Source organism: Arvicanthis niloticus, chromosome 13 (genome assembly GCF_011762505.2).
Source record: "Arvicanthis niloticus isolate mArvNil1 chromosome 13, mArvNil1.pat.X, whole genome shotgun sequence".
Taxonomy (NCBI): domain Eukaryota; kingdom Metazoa; phylum Chordata; class Mammalia; order Rodentia; family Muridae; genus Arvicanthis; species Arvicanthis niloticus.
In genome coordinates this window covers 65,605,707-65,622,551 of record NC_047670.1, presented here as the reverse complement: position 1 = coordinate 65,622,551, position 16,845 = coordinate 65,605,707, and positions in this window count along the sequence as shown.

The window sequence follows — 16,845 nt, the reverse complement described above, 5'->3', positions numbered from 1 at the left end:
AAGAATCACCAAGTGAGTCATCCCTGTTCAGGAAGGAATTCACTTTGCTACAAAGTAGATTGCTGGAATGGCTCCTGAATGTAACAGGGAAGGAAGGGTGAAAAATGGGAATGAACTGTGAGCAATGGGAATGAACTTCGTATTTCTTTAGCACTCCGCCTTTCCTGGGTCATTTCTCAATTTATTTTTAAAGCCAAGCATATTCTTTTTTTTTTAAATTATATATATTTTTTATTTATATGAATACATTGTAACTGTCTTCAGACACACACTAGAAGAGTGCATCAGATCCTATTACAGATGGTTGTGAGCCACCATGTGGTTGCTGGGAATTGAACTCAGGACATTTGGAAGAGCAGTCAGTGCTCTTAACCACTGAGCCATCCCTCCAGCCCAAGCCAAGCATATTCAAGATAAGCATATCACACATGTGAAGATGCCTTTGCTTGGTATTTGCATATATATGTATATATATATATATATATATATATATATATATATATATATATATATGTATATTTGCTCTGAAATTGCAAGCTTTTCTTTCTTTTTAAAATTTGAGAATTTAATTTTCATTTAAAAAATACAGACAGGGGATCAGTCTTTATGGTTCAAAAGCCGAATAAACTGTTTCTTCCCTAAGAAACTCACTTGTGGGAACAGTTTTGGAATTTTGGTTTCTTTAAAAAACACACACATATTACAAGACTATGTTTTTGTCTTAATCCCAGGTGTGGGGCTATTCGGTTGATTCAGACTGTCCGAAGCAGCTGACTATGACTTGCCAAATGGTCTAGCAGAGGCATGGTTTTGCCAGCTGCAGATAGTTTCTGTGATTGTGTGGCATTTGGAATTCTGGGAACTTTTCAGAGAGTAGCCTTTTAACAGTCCCTTCATTTTGGTTAACACTTCCTGTTTGTTTCTCCCATCTTCCCAGCCTCTTCCTATATAAATATTTCCTACATGGCATCTCCTCTCTACCTAACATCCACTGGTCCTTATATCACTTCCCCACAATGGCATCTTCCTATATTTCTGGCCTCTTATAAGTTGAACATATAAATTTAGAGACTCAAAGCTCAGACTCACATATGAAAGAGAACAAGCAGAATATGCTTCTCCTGTGCTTATGGTACTTCAATATATATATACGTACATATATATGTATATATATATATTCAGTATCATCTTACTCAATTACTTGAAATTTTCATTTTTGCTTATAAATGAATAAAATCTCATCATGTGTAGGGAAGCTGCAATAGAGATGTAAAATAAATAAATAAATAAATAATCGGGAAAAAACTCCATCATGTATCTGCACCACATTTTCACTATCCTGTCAGCAGCTGGTGGACATCTAGGCTTATCCCATATCCAAGCTATGCAACTGAGTGACGGTGAACATGGGTGAGCAAGTATCTTGATAATAGGATATAGAGTCCTTTGAGTATGTACCAAGAAGTGGTGTAGATGGGTAATACAGTAGTTCTACTCCTATACTTTGAGAAATTCTCACACTATTTCCACAGCAGTAGTTTGTGCTCTCACTGACTGGCTTCCTCTTTCCTTGCCTGACCAGTATTTGTTGTCATTTAATTTCTTGTTTGTTTTGTGTGTGTTCTTTTTATTATATTTTATTACTTAAAATAATTTTTTAAAATTTAAACATATTTTAACATATATATTCTTTCCCTCTCCCAAGTCCTTCCAGATATTCTCCCCCATACCCACCCAACATTAAGTTCTTTCTCAAAAAAAACAAATTACTCAATAAAACAACAAACCCCCAAACTAAATGCCTTAGTTAGGGTTCTAATGCTGTAAGCAGACACCATGATCGAGGCAACTCTTATAAGGACAACATTTAATTGGGGCTGGCTTACAGGTTCTGAGGTTCAGTATATCATCATTAAGGTGGGAGCACCGCAGCATCCAGGCAGGCATGGTGCTGAAGAGTTGAAAATTCTACCTCTTACTCTGAAGGCCAGTAGGAGAAGACTAGTTCTCACACGGTTGGGAGAAAAGTCTCATTGCCCACCCCCACAGTGACACATTTCTTCCAACAAGGTTATACCTCCTAATAGTGCCACTCCCTGGGCCAAGCATATTCAACCAACACACTAAATAAAAACAGAAAATAAAAGTACATCCTAAAGGAAATACAAAACCCCCCAAACTCTAAACACACACACACATACACACACACACACACACACACACACATGACACACACGAGAGAGAGAGAGAGAGAGAGAGAGAGAGAGAGAGAGAGAACTGTGGAATCCATTACATGTTTGTGAACTACTCCTAAACATGAGGCCCGTCCTGGAGTGGTTTATATCCCCAATGTTGCCGGGCAGTGGTGGCGCACGCCTTTAATCCCAGCACTTGGGAGGCAGAGGCAGGCGGATTTCTGAGTTCGAGGCCAGCCTGGTCTACAGAGTGAGTTCCAGGATAGCCAGGGCTACACAGAGAAACCCTGTCTCAAAAAGCAAACAAATATATATATATATATATATATATATATATATATATCTCCATATATATATATATATATATATATATATATATATCCATATATACCCATGTCACTCTATTGGAGAAAACCGATTTTCTCTCTCCCAACAGGTAGGGACAGTTCAGTTATTAACTTTTACCCTAGTGGCTTGGTATTCATTTATTCATTCATTCATTCATTCATTCACTTACTCATTTATTCATGGACCTAGAATAAAACCAAATAATAGTTGCCAAAAGAAAAAAAATGTAGTGATAAACGACTGATAACGATAATCTACTATACACATAGATCACGGGCTTGTTCAACCAACATCAGAGAAGCTTCTTCCTGCAGCAGATAGAGACAAATATGGAGAACCACAGCCAGACACTGACTGAGAGTAAGAGACCTTGAAACACTCAGCTAAGGCCGTCTCCATCAAACCCTTTCCTCAGAGCTCAGGGAACTCTGCAGAATAGGAGGTGAAAAGAGTGTGTAGTGACAACTCTGGAACTTTGGTTTCTTTTTAAAAACACACAGAAATATTATAAGAATATGTTTTCACTTTAATCCCAGTTGTAGGGATATGGGGCTGCTTCAGACTGTCCACAGCAGCTGACTGTGATTTGCCTCATGCTCTAGCATAGGTGTGATTTTGCTAGATACAGATATCTTCTGAGACTGTGACATTTGGCAAGCTGGACACTTTTCAGAGGGTGTATAAAAGTCACGGAGAGAGGTTGTTGGTCACTCGGGGGGTTGGTTGGAATTTGTTAGTAATTGTGCTCAAAGAAGAAACAAAATAAAGAGAATTAGATTCAGATTCTCTCCTCCCTCTATCCTTCTTTCTCTCTTACCTAGTGATAGTAGTGAAATCTGCGAGTATAAAGGGTAGGAAAACAAAGATCTCACTAAGTAGCAAAGGTCAACTACAAGACTGTAAGAGATAGAGAGGATGGAGCACACCAAGAAAACAAGGCCTTCTAAATGAACATGACATCCATGTGACCTCACAAAGACTAAGTGTGCATGCACAGGGCCGGCATGGGTCTGCACCAGGTCTTCTTCAATCATATATACTATGGCTTCCAGTTTAATGTTTTTAATGGGGTTCCTGAGTGTGTAAAGGAGTAGGATCTCTGATCCTTATGCTTTCTCTTGAGTTCCTTTCCTTCGATTGACTTGTCTTGTACAACTTTAAATGTGATAGTTTTGTCATATCTCATACATAATTTTGTAATATTTAAAAATATGAGTAAATGTCATTTGATTTCTTGATGATAGATACTCTAATTGGGGTGAGATGAAATATCAAAGTCGTTTTCATTTTCATTTTTTACTGGCTAATGATGGTGTGAACCATTCTGGGTACTTATTACCCACTTGTGTTTCTCCTTTTACGCATTTGCCATTCAGATTTACAGCTTAGTTTGGACTGGGATGTTTGTTTTGTGTTGTAAATATTAATCCTTTTTTGTACAAATGATATACTTCCATTCAATAGGCTGCCTTTCTTTATGTTGATCTTCTTTGCTATAGAGAAGCCTTTTAATTTCATTACGTTTCACGTATCACTTATTGGTCTTTTTTTAAAGCAAGTCCTAGTACATTAGTGCTACAAGTAATTTTAAGAAAGCTCACTTACAATTTTTGAGATTTATTTATTTCTATGTGTGTGGAGATTTATAACTCTAGTTCTTACTGGAGTTCTAAATGTTTATGACCCATCATGTGGGAGCTGAGATGCAAACCTAGGTCCTTGGCAAGAGCATGATCCATCTCTTCGGTCCCAGAAAGCTATTTGGAGAATAACTTTCAAGTTCTTCACTTTGTTTAAAACATTTACTATTGACACAAACTTTAGCTCTTAAGATGGAGTTAATTAAAGGGCAAAATTGAACCTGCTGAGAAGGGTATTATAAATGCAGATTTTAAAATATGATATAAAGTAACCTATGTTAGAAGACCATACACTTTTGATTTTAACACTTATGAGGATGAGGCATGAGGCGTGGTTTAGAGGTGTGAGTCCCAGAGGCAGTCACAGAGGAAAATCCTTTCTCAATAAAATCTCAATAAATTCAATAAAATAAATCTATGTTTTTAGATTTAAAAAGAAGCATTTTGATATGGGTTTCTGGACAGCAGATTAGTAAAGGTAAGAAGAGTTCATTGCAATGAAAACTTGTTTGGTTAACAGTCCTGAACGGCTAGGCAGCTGGGCTTCCAGCTGAGGGGCAAAGATTTGAGTGATTTGTTCATGGTGAGCTCATAGTGAGTCAAATAATTAGTAGAACCGATAGTGGAGACTTTATTTAAGAACTTACTCATTGTGGTGGAGCAAGTACTGCTTGTCCAGGCTGGGCTTATCAAAATGGAAGGCACCACAGTAGAAGAAAAGAAAAGAGAAGAATAGAGCTATTATGGTGGCAAAGGGGAAGGTTCTGTATACTTCAGACTAAATAAATAATGTAATTATATCACATTCACCAGGAGGATTAAGACCAAGATCATTCAGCAAAAACCAAAGCATACAATTATTTTAATTACATTTAAGAAGAGCAGAAATAAATATTAACCTTGTTCTTCCTCCCTTCTAATTTCCTTATTAAGAGTCATAAAATAAGTAGTTAAAGGCACTCTCATGAGTATCCCTCAACTCCTCCCCATAGTCTTCCCTTTAGAAAACTGGCCTTTCAAACTGAATCTTACCATACTCCCTTCACTAAGAGGAATGTGAAAAACAAAATCACATAACTAACAAGTCTTCATCTGCTTTTGCTGGTGTGACAAAACATCTGTGTCTAGGTGGTTTGTGATAAACAGAAACGTATTCTTTCACTTTTGGAGAAAGAAAAGTTTAAGACCAAGACACCCATTCTGGGGTGGGTCTTCTTGTGTCATGACATGATAAAGGCCTACATGTTAGAGGGGTCATAAGGGGAAAGGGAAAGGCAGTCTCTCTCAAATGCCCAAGACGAAACAAATCCACCCCTTCGTAATGAACCTGTCCCTGTGATGAAAATATGATCCCACTCATGAGGGCCGAGGCCCTGGCCCCAACACCTGACAGAATTCTCACGATGACAGTCTAATTTCACCATGAATTTTGGAAGGGACAAAGATATGGTTCATAACAAGGTATGCTGGGTTCATCCATTCTAAGGATTTTCTTGCAATGGGATCAGGTGGCAATACATAAAGCGTCACAGCTTTTAGAAGTGTCCACTCGCCTTTCATAATAATTTGAAACAGAACCAGGGGATAGGCATCACCATCATGGCAACTAAGGCTCTACAACAAAAGAGACCAACAGGGACCTTACCTTGTATTTTGAAGAACTTGCTCACAGAATTCCTGAGGCTTCACAAGTCTGTAAGTACCACGTGCTAACCGATTGCGCCACTGGAGCATCTGAATTCACAAGTCTGAAATGTGTAACACAAACCTGAGAGAAATAAAGTCCAGCCTAATTTCTGCGTTTGAAAGAAAATTCTTTCCTTGCAGAGAAACCCTTTGGTTTGCTTAGAAGACAACAGATTTGAGGAGGCTCATACACAGTACCAAAGGGTCAGTGATGGTAAAGGCTACATTTACAAAATAATGTTGAGTTTGTTTTTGTTTGTTTTTCTCATGTGCCATGGAACAAAACAGCAGCTCAGTAAACTTAAGAAATTCAGACAAGTCATTCACCTAAGAACTGAGTTAAGAGTTCACTAAGAGTTCACCAACTCAATTTTGTAGTCCGTCTCTTGAATATTAGTAGGAGGGCTCTTACTATTTTACATGAAAATTATTTTAACCTCAACAGAGTTGCTTTCAATGTTTCATGATTATTTATATAGAATCCATTCTTTTTATTTGAAAGATCATTTTTTTGGGGGGGGGGTGTCTGTGACTTGTTCACTTCCTCTAAGCTTTGTGATTCCAAAGAATCCACCAAGCTTAGAGTTTTACTTGTCCAATGAAGAGACACTTGGACACAATGCCTTCCTCCATTATACCATCAGGAGAGCTAATTCAGAGGTGAAGAGAGTGGTTGGCACGGACAAAATTAAGACACTCAAATTACAGTGTATTGAGTCATCCAGCTTTGGAGCCAAGGGAATGAAGGGAGAAGTTTGCCATAGTTAAACCAGGTTATGGTTATGGGAGAAGTACCACAGTCCCCGAATCCCTTGTGCACCATGCACATTCCCTCCCCTACTTTGCTGCATGACTATTCTTGGCTCTTTATATGACTTTGAAAATCAGAGTTGGGCTGGTGAGATGGCTCAGTGGATAGAAGTACTTGCTGCCAAGGGTGACAGCCTGAGTTCAATTCCCAGGTCCCACAGAATGAAATGAGAACTGACTCCTGCAAGTTATCCTCTGATTTCCATGTGTGTGTCATAGTATTCATATGTGTGAACTCCCCACCCCTACCCAAATAAATAAATTTACATATGTATATATGTAAGCATGGATGTATGTATGTGTATATGTGTGTTTGTGTGTGTGTGCGTGTGTGTACATATGTGTGTATGTGTACTTAAGAAAAAGAAGAAGAAAGAAAATCAGAGTTAAGAAACTCAAGGGCAAATACACCTAGATATAACTCAGCAAGCCAATAAGCTTGGTGAGCCACTACCATTTTGTGTGTTGTTTCTTGGGCTGAGAATACATGGAGTACCAACAATCAGAGTGTGTTACCACAGCCATGGCTACTGTGACCATGAATTAGTTTTTACGTATTTCTGTCCTGTAAATAACACTTTCTCACCATATTCTCTATCAACTCTGTCTGTTTTGGTATGACCTAAACATTATCAATGTACTCTTGATATTTTCATCTCATAATTTTACCTGCTACACATGCGGTTTTTGTTGTTGTTTGTTTTGTTTCTGTTTGTTTGTTTTGTTTTTCCGAGGCAGGATTTCTCTGTGTAACCCTGGCTATCCTGGAACTCACTCTGTAGAACAGGCTGGACTCGAACTCAGAAATCCGCCTGCCTCTGCCTCCCAAGTGCTGGGATTAAAGGTGTGCGCCACCACATCCAGCTTGTAGGTGCTTATTTACTCATTGTTTATATGTTTACATCCTCTAAGACTTATCTTCAAATCATAAACTGATATTTCATTTATTGTTTATGCCCTACATTTTCTAGACTCTTACCTACACTATTTACTTTGTCTTTTCTAACATAATATAATTTTAAAAGAATTTTTATATTACACTTTTAGAAGAAATGATTGCCAACTTTGTAAGCCTGGAGCTCAGTAGGTAATCTTGACAACCCATCATAAACTACAACTTCATTTTGGAATTTTACCTATCACGACTTGGACTCGAAGCCAACTACAGATACAAGTACAGATTACAAGCATGGTCTTTGAGCTTGCATAACTCCAAGTCGAAGGAGAACAAGCCATGACTATCACAGAGAATCATGTCACAGTACACAGTAGTATAAGAGAGGTGGAGATGGCATCTTTTGGAGACTAGCATTATCTTAGAGGAGACATTGAGGTAGGACTTGATGAATAAAGACTTCCGAGATTCTAGGCTGCATGCAGGACAGCCGATAGTACACACCATGCAGAGACTATGTCGAAAAACAAGAGCACACAGCCTGAGCAGGGCAGTGGCAAGTTCAGACTAGCTGGAGTACAGCCTTTCTAGGACTTGAAGGATTAATAAGGTAAGGTAATGTATATGTATGACGTGGGGAACCATATAGGCTTTGTGTTAAGATGTTGGACCTTAGTGGTGATTATAAAAGACATTTAAGCTAGGGTATGACATCATCAGAGTTATCTTCCCAGATATCACCCAGTTTGGGTTAGATGGCTTAGATTCTGATCTTGGTTTCTACCTCAAGGCTCTGAGAAACTGTGGTGTGCTGCCAGCCTCTCCCATTGTGCCCAACCAGCACCCATGAGCTAACATCAACTTCTTATATCGCTCAGCCAACACTCCCCCTTTAAGCACACACAGAGCACACACTGTACTTTCCAGCTGTAGCCCAAGATGATGTCCCCACCTATCTGCCTATGCATATCTTGGCTGTCACTCTTTGTAGTACAATTCTGTCCATGCCAATGTAAACCGAAAACGTACAGAGCATCATGTTAGAACTTATTTGGGTCAACTTCCTCTTTCCACGCTACAGTGATTCCCATAAAGGAGTTTGCAGTGTTTTACATTATTGAGTTCTTAGTCACGTGTGACTATTCACAGCTCCCTGAATTTTCATTTGAAAGTCTCATTGCCATTCACCTTCAGTCAATTAAATTTTCACAGAAAATTTCCAGGAAACCATGAAAGTACAAACTTTCTAAGCAATACAAAATAACATTATTAACCATCTACGGGCAAAGCATATTTTTTTTCAAGAATATTCAAAGGAGTACAAATGGCTGATGGTCCTGTTCCATGGTTGCAGTGTGGGTCGGTGTAGGAAGCAAAGAATCCTTAGCTCTGCTGATGGCTTACACTGACTGAACTCCAGGCTGCAGCTGCCCCTGCTGGCTTCTGAAAAGGCTCTGCTTAATCTGCTTGAAGACAGTGAAACTCTTCTTTTGTTGTGAATGACAAGCATTCAGGTGTCACTCAGAGTTGGGAAACGCCCCTTTCTACCAGAGCCTGGGAAACTGTATAGGTCCTGGACTGAATGAAAGTGTTCTCTCCAAGAACAAAGGCTCAAATATCTGTTATCTGTCAGGCTCTCAGGAAGCAATCCAACAAGGATTTAAATTAAAGAATGCTTAAAATTTAGTGGGATGGTAAGAAATGGACAGACACTTTTATTTTTAAACTCCATTTTGCCTTGGTTTTATTAGAGGTAGGAGACAAAGCAATTTTGATGCTGAGTTTTAAGTTAAAGGTATTTAGACAATCTTAGTGGGAAAGAACAAAATCATAATATGATCTGGAACCTTTTACTCGATAATACATCATCAAGGGTTTCTTTCCAAGACATTGCTCTGGGAGTATGCATATAATTAAGTCTCCAGAGCATTGTGCATAGTAGTGGCCTTATAATTAAATTAGTTCAAAAAGCAACCAATAATGCCAGACTCCTTATAATTCAAAGGGCAGAAAAAATGTGGAGAGAAGAAGGAAAAGGGAGGTTGCCAGAATTCAAAAGAAAAAAAGAAGTAGATTCAACGGAAACACCTCAATTTCAGATGATCAGTGAGTGGATGCCGAGTGAGTCAGACTCAGTGAGTCTGGTGGCTGAGGAGGGAGGGAAGGGATAAGATGCCCTGGGGCTGGAGTTACAGGCATTTGTGAGCCACCAGACATGGGTACAGGGAAGTTTGCAAGACGGTGGGAGTGCTTTGAACTGCTGAGCCATCTCTCCAACCCTCTCTAATTTTTGTGGGTTTTAAGCCTACTTGATCATGGTAAATGATCTTTTTGATGTGTTCTTAGATTCACTTTGTAAGTACTTTTGGATTCTGTCTTTAAAGTTTATAATAAGTACCTCATCTCAGTGTGAATAAAAAGGACAGATATAGTACAACAAGGTGTTTTTAAAAATATGTGTGTACTGTGTGTACACGTATCGTCTGTGTACTACATGTTTGTCTGGTGTCTGTGGAGGCCAGAAGAGGGCATCAGATCCCCCTGAAACAGGAGCTACAGTTATGAGCTGCCATGTATGTGTTGGGAATTGAACCCTGGTCCTCTAGAAGAGCAGCCAGTGATCTTAACCACTAAGCTGTCTCTCCAGCCCCACAACAGGTATTTTTGATACCCATATTAATACACACATGCACACAGATATGTATAAATAACACATATTTAGGGAAAAAGCAAGAGAGGAGACTCTAACATCTCTTATTATGTCTAATTTACATTTTAACTGTTGTCAAAGGTGTATCTGCATAGGAAAAGACATAAAACAGTATGTAGAAGGGTTGGTACCATGTGTCATAGTAAGTTTTTAAAGAGCACCTTGAAGTGTGTCACTGAGGGACAAAAGAGGGCTATTATGAAGACACGACTCTGGGACTAAGAGAAATAGAGTGTCTTGATACACTCAAAGTAGTAATTAGTAAATGTCATGTTCCAATGCACGTCTCGTACTTCTGGTTTCCAAAGTACCTGGGATTCATCTGCTTATGTTTTTTGTGCTTGTTTGAATACGTTTTTAGTCTTATTTTATTACTAACTTACTGTGGGGCTTTCTATAAATCACTAGAGCATGTTGTTCCTTGTTCAACTGTAATATACAGATATCACCTAGTTTTAAGATTATTGTGAAGATTCCTTAGTGACCTGCCTGAGAGCCACCAACAACTCCAAGCATACCCTTGACCAACAGTTCACCCCTATTCAGGAATGGTCACTACACACACCTTGACAATACCACCCAACCCTGCAACCTTCCTGAGGAACATATGTCTAGCTCCTGCCTTCCTGCACACCCTGGTAGGAAGGCCCAAGTTATGCTGTTAACCCAATCCACCCCACTTGCACACTTGGCCCTTCTCTCAGCCGACACTAAATTTGTGCTGCCAAATCCATCCATCTCCAGGATCTTAGGGTAATTTGTATCTAGGGAGGAGTATGACACTCATACCAGCAACTCACCCTACCCTCTTGCCAGAGGACCACTGTACCTTGCCTCCTGCACTGGCTGGTTTTGTGTGTCAACTTGACACAAGCTGAAGTTATCACAGAGAAAGGAGACTCCTTTTATGAAATGCCTCCATGAGATCCAGCTGTAAGGCATTCTCTCAATTAGTGATCAAGGTGGGAGGGCCCAGCCCATCGTGGTTGGTGCCATCCCTGTTCTGGTGGTCCTGGGTCCTATAAGAAAGCAAGCTGAGCAAACCAGGGAAAACAATCCAGTAAGCAGCATCCCTCCATCGCCTCTGCATCAGCTCCTGCTTCCAAGTTCCTGACCTGAGTGAGTTCCTGTCCTGACTTTCTTTGGTGATGAACAGCAGTGTTGAAGTGTAAGCTGAATAAACCCTTTCCTCCCCAACTTGCTTCTTGGTCATGATGTTTGTGCAGGAATAGAAACCCTGACTGAGACACCCCGTCAACTCTACTCTTCACATACACATCCTAGACTCACACCACTAACTCCACAAATATCCATTGCCTGAGGAAACTTTCTGAACACCTTCCGGAGACTCCTGAAGAGTGGCTATGAGAATCTGTTAATGCTACCAAATCTCTGCTCCCTCCATAGCAACCTTACTTTACTCGAGCTGAGCTTACACTACTCCTGATACCACATTGACACCGAATTGCTCAAAGGCTGAGCCCTAAGTGCCATAGAGCTGGTCAATCACCTATACATTGAGTAGGCAACAGAGTTCTCTACATCCACTCAAAAAGAAAGACAAAATTTTCATACCAAGAAACACTTATCAATGACACGATTCCATAATATGCAAATATACAAACATCAGTAAGTGAAATAGTAAGTCTCTACTAAATTACTCCCATTGTAATATTCCCCCAAGAAAAGTTACTTAGAAGATAATGATTTAAAATTAACAATAAAAATCATGATCAAGGAACTCAAAGTGGGCCAGGCAGTGGTGGCACACGCCTTTAATCCCACCCCTTGGGAGGCAGAGGTAGGCGGATTTCTGAGTTCGAGACCAGCCTGGCCTACAGAGTGAGTTCCAGGACAGCCAGGTACACAGAGAAACCCTGTCTTGAAAAACCAAAAAAAAAAAAAAAAAAAGGAACTCAAAGTGGGAAAGTGGGTAAGAATAAACACTGAAACGAAGAATGGAAAAACACAGAGGCAGTTGAGCAAAATAATGAAAACAATTGAAGCCACGAGCACAGACTTTAATAGAGACAGAATCTCTGAGCAAAAACCAATATGATATAAAGCTGGAAATAAAAAATTCAAGAATTCAAGTAAAAATTCAGGGAAAAAAGATGAAACCCAAATAGCTGAAAGGTATCTTTAAAAACTCTTCAGCGTCCTTAGCAGGGAAATGCAAACTAAAAGTATGTCAAAATTCCATATCTTTCCAGTTAGCACAGGAAAGATCAGAAAAACAAAACAAAACAAAAAAACACAGAGACAAATGCTGGTGTAGATGGAGAGGAAAGGAACCATTAATTTTCTGCTGGTCAAGGTGCAAACTAGTGTACCCACTATGGAATCCAGTGTAGGGGTTCTTCAAGAAGCTACAAAAAAAATCAGTCTACCATATGATCCACCTAAGCCACTCGAGTGTATACTCAATGGACTCCATGATGTTACAAAGATACCTGCTTATCCATGTTCATCACCTCTCTCTTCGCAACATCCAGGAAAGAAACAACCTGAATGTTTACCAACTGATGGATAATAAAAATCTGCCATATGTTTGCAATGATCTATTGTTCTGCTGTTTTAAGAAAAGATAAAATTATAAAATGTACAGGTAAATGGGTGGAGCTAGAAAGCATCATTCTGAGTAAGGTAACCCAGACGCATAAGGACAAATGTCATGTTTTTCTCTAGTTTGTAGATGCTTTCTTTGAATTTTCACATATTTTTTTTGAAAGGCCTATAGAGGACAGGAAATTATTAAGGGACTATGGGGAAGGGCTTTCAAGAGAAGAGGGACAGGATGCACTGGTATAAAGGGTTAATGTGGAATAATGGAAAAAAGGGTGTTAAATTGGGGTAGGAGTACAGAATAAGTTAGAGGTGAGAGTATGGGGGGGGAACTAATATTAAAGACCTTTCAATATATTCTCATGGGACCCCATTACTGTAGTGTATACAACATTAAAATGGAGTCATCCCATAACAAGGCAACACCACCTCCAATGGACACCAAAAACTGATAAAGTCCATTGAGTGCCAGGAATAGGTTACCACAGAGCTCTCATTATAGTCTATTGTGTTGCTCCTACTTACCATCCAGGAGTTGGTAATAAGACCCTCTTTCTTGTTAAACATGCCACATACTTGAGTGATAGCGAAATTAAGCTTGTATGGCATCCCTTCTGTCTGGCTTTCGTGATGCTGGGAGGTGCTATGTATACTACTTAGGGGCTGGGAAGTAATCATTAATCATATTGTACTGAACACTACAGTAGTGACTGGCCTAGCAAGATTTATCCACTGGTGTAGTAGTGGTACAAACATCAGTGGAGTAACCAATCACTTTCTGCTTAGATTTAGGCTCACTCCACAAGATGAAACCCATAGCTAGCACCATTATCAGGCTGAGAACCTGTGGCTAGACAGGGCCTAGGGTAGATGCTACTACTATTATTTTTCAAAGAGTATAGTATTATTATGGCTACTAATGGCTTCATGATGCCCATAGATCAATGTATCTCTCAACTCTCATCTGAGAATTGCTGTAGACTATGAGAGACAGAGAGCCACAACTGACCAAGGTACAGGGAATAAGAGACTGGAGTCTCTTATTAATAAGAGACTGGAATTCCCAGCCACAGATGGAACGTGCATATATCATCTCCACCTTCCCATGATTCAGGGATCTTTATTGGGGAGGTGATGAAAAGGTTGTAAAATTTAGAGGTGATGGAGGACTACAAACAAGCAGTGTTTTCTGGATACAGTAGAACAACTTCATGTAGTGGTTTCAACAGCACACACTAAGTCTGTGCAAGCCTAAGCCAGACCAAATCCTAGTGTAGAGAAGGGAGTTAGACATGAAATCCTACTTCTGGCTGTGGAACAATTGGCAATTGTTAGCTGCCAGGATTGGGAGAGATAGCCCTTGTAAGTCGACATCAGTCCAGTAGTATACCACACAGTTAAGTATATTTTAACAGCACAAATTGGTCTTGATGGGTTACCAAGAAAGGACACAAAGCTGGGTGGGTATGGAAAGGGGGATAATAAGTCTGGGAAGATTTGGGCCTTGTGAAAAAAAAAAAAGGTTAAAAACTACATCTGTGAAGAATAAGTTATACATCGAACACCGTGTGAATGGTTGGCACACTGCAGAAAGTCTACAAGAGGATGGAGTCTCTGCCAATTCTTGGGATTTTGTCTGCATGCCACTGTTACCAACAACCTGTGAAATAAGAACAGTTGTGTGCTTCCAAAACATCATGGTGGCAACAAAGATGAGGTACATCCTCATTTTCAAGCAAGAAATCAAGAGGAAAGAGTAATGGTTCTCAAATCACGTCTACAACATTCCCAGAGGTGCTCTGTCAGATTCTACCAACTTGAGAATTACCACCTTTTTTTTTGATGCTTCCACTTTGGGTCCCCTAGGAAGACCAAGTAAACCTCTAGGTGAGGCCCCATCTGTAGAGTTTTGGTCTTGTATGACCTGTTTATACTGAGGCAGTGTCCCCTACTGATCTCTGGCTCTGTTCAGCGACATTTTTTCCTCTTAAAGGACAGAGTATGTACAATTGTGGCCTAATAGCTGTATTACCCCATCTTATCAAATCTAAGATGTCTGACCATCTTCTGTTATGTCATCCTTTCTCCATCATCTTCCGTTTTAACTGCAGTTTTTCTCCTTACATATTCAGATATGTTCTAACCTGCTCTGATTATTGTAATGAATACTATACATTTTAAGGTAACAATCTATTTCTCACATTCTTCTATTTGCACTGATGATTTTGCCTGTATGTATGTATGTATGTATGTATGTATGTATGTATGTATGTATCTATGAGGGTGCCAGGTCCTATGGAACTGGAGTTATAGACAGTTGTGGGCTGCTATGCGGGAGCTGAGACTCGAACCCTGGCACTCTGGAAGAGCAGCCAGTGCTCTTAGCTGCTGAGCCACCTCTCCAGTCCCTATTTCTCACATTCTAAAGTCTGGGAATCCTGAGATCAACATGCTTCCCTATTTGACTACTATCTTAGAGTCTCTGTTCTGCACAAAACGTCACAACCAAGAAGCAAGTTGAGGAGAAAAGGGTTTATTCACCTTACACTTCCATATTGCTGTTCATCACCAAAGGAAGTCAGGACTGGAACTCAAGCAGGTCAGGAAGCAGGAGCTGATGCAGAGGCCATAGAAGGATGCTGCAAACTGGCTTGCTTCCTCTGGCTTGTTCAGCTTGCTTTTTTATAGAACCCAAAACTACCAGCCCAGGGATGACACCACCCACAATGGGCTGGGCCCTCCCACCCTTGATCACTAATTGAGAAAATGCCTTACAGCTGGATCTCATGGAGGCATTTCCTCAAGGGAGGCTCCTTTCTCTGTGATAACTGTAGTTGTGTCAAGTTGACACACAAATCCAGCCAGTACAGCTACTGTGAGGGTTTCTTCCGGTTTTGTAGATGTCTGGCTTCTTCTTGCTGTGTCCTCACATCCCTGCCTTTGTTGAGTGGGGAGAGGCTAGTGACTGTCCTTTCTGGTGCATCTTTTTACAAAGGCATTAGTCCTGTCATAAGGGTCCTGCCATCATAAGCTTACCTTCTATCATTTCCTTCCTTGGGCATTAGTGACTCAACACATGAACTTCCTGGGAAACAAACAAACAAACAAACAAACAAATACAAACAAACATCTTCTAGCATTTGCTTGTATACTAAGATTGGAGTCAAAGGTGGAAGGGAAGGAAGACAGGAGCCGTAATATGTCAAGATGTGACACAACTAGTAACAAGAAGAAGAGGAAGAAGAAGGAGAAGGAGAAGGAGAAGGAGAAGGAGAAGGAGAAGGAGAAGGAGGAGGAGGAGAAGGAGAAGGAGAAGGAGAAGGAGAAGGAGAAGGAGAAGGAGAAGGAGATAAAGAAGAGGAAGGAGAAGGGGAGGGGGAAGAAAATTTAGAATAATTACAAAATTGTGACAATCACAAAAATTATTCTTGATAGATGTTGCTAAATGAAAGCACAAATCTCTTTACACACACAGACATACAGACATACACAGAGACACAAACACATACAGAGAGAGAGAGAGAGAGAGAGAGAGAGAGAGAGAGAGGACATTTTCAGCAGATTTTAATTGAGCTCTAACTGTTGAGAGCAGCTGAAATCTGAAAGGCTTTACCAGGTCAAAGGAGAAACTGTGGGTTCAGGTCCAAAAGGGTGAGTGAGGCAGGCAGACAACAATGGAGAATGCTGGGTCAACAGATAAGAGCCCAAGCTTAGCCAAAGCCTCAAGGATGGTAAGGACTTCTCTGCTTGTTGGTCCTTGACTCACACTGGGATCAGATGACCGATGAGTAGGGCAATGCTAGTTAGCCAGCACTTATGGGGGCCAGGTGAAGAGGTACACCCCTTCCTCAGTCTGATAAGTTCCTGGCCTGGTTCCCTGATAGGATTTAAGACTCTCACGAGCCCCTATAGTCTCAGTTCACCTTGAAAACTTAATATGGTAGCTTGCTTTCTACTCTAAAGGAATACAGTCTAATACACCTTCATGTCTTCCTT